Below are 3,126 nucleotides of genomic sequence, written 5' to 3' on the forward strand. Positions count from 1 at the left end.
CTTTCTGGGTGAGTCTCTAAGAGCTTTGCACACCTGGATTGTACAATATTTTGCACATTATTCTTTTTTTAAATCTTCAAGCTCTGTCAAGTTTGTTGTTGGTCATTGCGAGACAGCCATTTTCAAGTCTTGCCATAGATTTTCAAGCCGATTTAAGTCAAAACTGGAAAAAGGCAACTCAGGAACATTCAATGTTGTCTTGGTAAGCAACTCCAGTGTATATATTTTACATTATGGGCGGGAGTCTTGGTTTTACAGTGCCTATAAAAAGCAGGCTGGAGGGGCACAGCCAATGACACAGCTTGTTAACTTGTTGATAATTGCCTGGGATGGCCTAAATGGCAAAGAAGCCATTTATAGAACGACAGGCTCCACAATAGCCAAACCTAAGAGCAACTTATTAAGAATTTCTCAAGTTATAGTTAGCTTATAGCTAGCTTCGTCTTCACAGATACATGACTCTTTATTCTCAACCCATCAGATTGGAGATGGCGTTCCTCTCTCATCTATTTGGCTTCTCTCCTGTCCTATTATTTTGCTTAATTTAATAACATTTTGGGGCTCCCGAGTGGCGCAGCGGTCTAAGACACTGCATCTCAGTGCTAGAGGCATCACTACAGACCCTGGTTTGATTCCAGGCTGTATCACAACCGGCCGTGATTGGGAGTCCCATAGGGCGGTGCACAATTGGCCCAGCATCGTTAGGGTTTGGCTGGGGTAAGCCGTCATTGTAAATAAGAATTTGTTCTTAATTAAATAAAGGTTAAATATAAATAAATAGGAATGGAGACAGTTTTAGCACTGAGGCTAGCAATTAGCATCCCAGGCAAACTGACAGCTTGGGATGGTGAGACGATAACAGCTCAGAATGTTAAGGGCCCCATATGACAGATCCCTGTTGTAAACAGCCAATGATCTAACCGAGTATTAAAGAGTAGATGACAGACTTGTAACAAGAAACCGATGATAGATCAGAATAGTGATGCGTTAATGATGTTACGAGATGTCGCCAAGCCAAAAGATGGTGCTGCTGTTATGTGTATCTGAGTGTGATACTATATAGTATTTGTGACACCTTGATCTGTTTCACCTTTCCTTGTGATTGTCTCCACCCCCTCCAGGTGTTGCTTGTTTTCCCAGTGTGTTTATCCCTGTGTTTCCTGTCTCTCTTTGCCAGTTTGTCTTGTATGTCCAAGTCAACCAGAGTGGTTTTCCCGTGCTCCTGCCTTTTTCTATTCACTTTTTGCTAGTCCTCCTGGTTTTGACCCTTGCCTGTTTCTGGACTCTGTACCTGCCTGCCTGACCATTCTGCCTGCCTTGACCTCGAGCCTGCCTGCCACTCTGTACCTCCTGGACTCTGAACTGGTTTTGACCTTTTGCCTGTCCAAGACCATTCTCTTGTCTACCCCTTTTTGGATCAATAAACATCTAAGACTCCAACCGTCTGTCTCCTGTGTCTGCATCTGGGTCTCGCCTTTTGCCCTGATAGTATTAGTGAGCCAAGTTAGAAATTACTTCCTATGCACTGAATGGAGCTGTATGCATGCTACCGAGTGATGCTTAAGTAAAGACTTTCTAATCAACATTACCTTGGTCTTGTATAGAACAAATAGCACACAAAACAAATGACAGAATGATGGTGTAACACATCTAAGTTGGTCAGTGTCTAGTGTGTGTGCATGCATGCGTTACAAGCAAGTTCAACCTCACAGTACAAGCAAGTCCATAGATAGGCCTGCGCTTTGTAAGAGCAGGCAGATGGAATTTATGAAGCTATGTGAGCTTTTCCAAAATATCACCAACTGACATGGAAATAACAACTGCAGTCGAAGGTCGAAGGTGGAAGTGCATTTTGGTATATTGGTTCTCTCTCTTATGTTCCTTCTGTCCCTGGTGGACATTGGGGATGACAGGATGTTGACATTGGGGATGGCGGTAGCAGGAGACCCTGGCAGCTAGGCCGCTAAGGTCACCTGTACGTAGTTGTGGCATGTTATGCTAGGTGCACTAGGGATGTAATGAATGTAAGATCACACTGAAGCTAGTATACTGAATCCAGACATGACTCAGCTTAGAATTGTCATCAGCCAAAAACTGATTCAGTAGAGAATGTATGCTAAACTTGGAAAAGCAGGTATTTATGTTAACTAAGTTGTTAGTTCTACTCAAATGGGTAATGGGTGTCTCGGAAGTCTTACACACGGCTGGGGACACCTGGAGGAGAACGCCGTTGGCACAAATGTCTACGCACTACCTAACCTACAACACTATAGTCTAGTCAGAACCTTATGTTCACTTCCTTTGCAGGTGGCAAAAACTGGATAAAGCAACAGGTGACAGCGACCTCACTTCATTTTGGCCTTAACACTTCGTTCAGCTGTTGCTCAACCTACATCCATCCATTTTTATGGCTTTTGGGCGGGCGAAGAGCTATTCTGAATTAATAGAAAGGCTGTCATATACGGTTACTTTAATATTGAATAAACATACTAGATTTCATGTGGACTTTGAGTCAAGAAACTAAGTAATCCATTTAAGGTCTCAATCTTGGATAAATAAAATGGGTAGACTATACACTGGTCAATACATTTTAGATCCTACAAGGCTATAAGCTTCGCATGCTTGGGGAATGGGGAGGGAGTGCAAATACAGACATTTTCGAAAGTATTATAGTTGAATCCACTCAGTGCACAGTTATTCAGGCCTTTTCACACTGCATTGTTCTTAGCCCCTGGGCTAGCTTAGCCTGTGTTCACACAAGCAGGGCTAACTGAAACCGACTGTCACTTTTCTGGAGAAGAGTATTCATATTAGGTGACTGTGATTGGCTCACCCTGGGCTAAGGTTGGCGCTATCCTACATTAATATGTGTAAGCAGTCGCTTAGCCCTGGGCTAAAAGCCCTCTTAGTCCAGGGCTAAGGAGGCTCTTAGCCCTGGGCTAAGTGCAGTTGACAATTGCATGACATCTATAAAAAACAATTGCATGACATCTATAAAAAAGGGGAACATTTTTAAAATAATATATATAATTTTTGTAAACATTTTTAGCACACTCTTATCCAGAGCAACTGGGGTTAAGTGCCTTGCTCAAGGGCAAATTAACCGATTCTTCACTAAGTCGGATC

This window comes from Salmo trutta, chromosome 6, assembly GCF_901001165.1.
Source record: "Salmo trutta chromosome 6, fSalTru1.1, whole genome shotgun sequence".
Taxonomy (NCBI): domain Eukaryota; kingdom Metazoa; phylum Chordata; class Actinopteri; order Salmoniformes; family Salmonidae; genus Salmo; species Salmo trutta.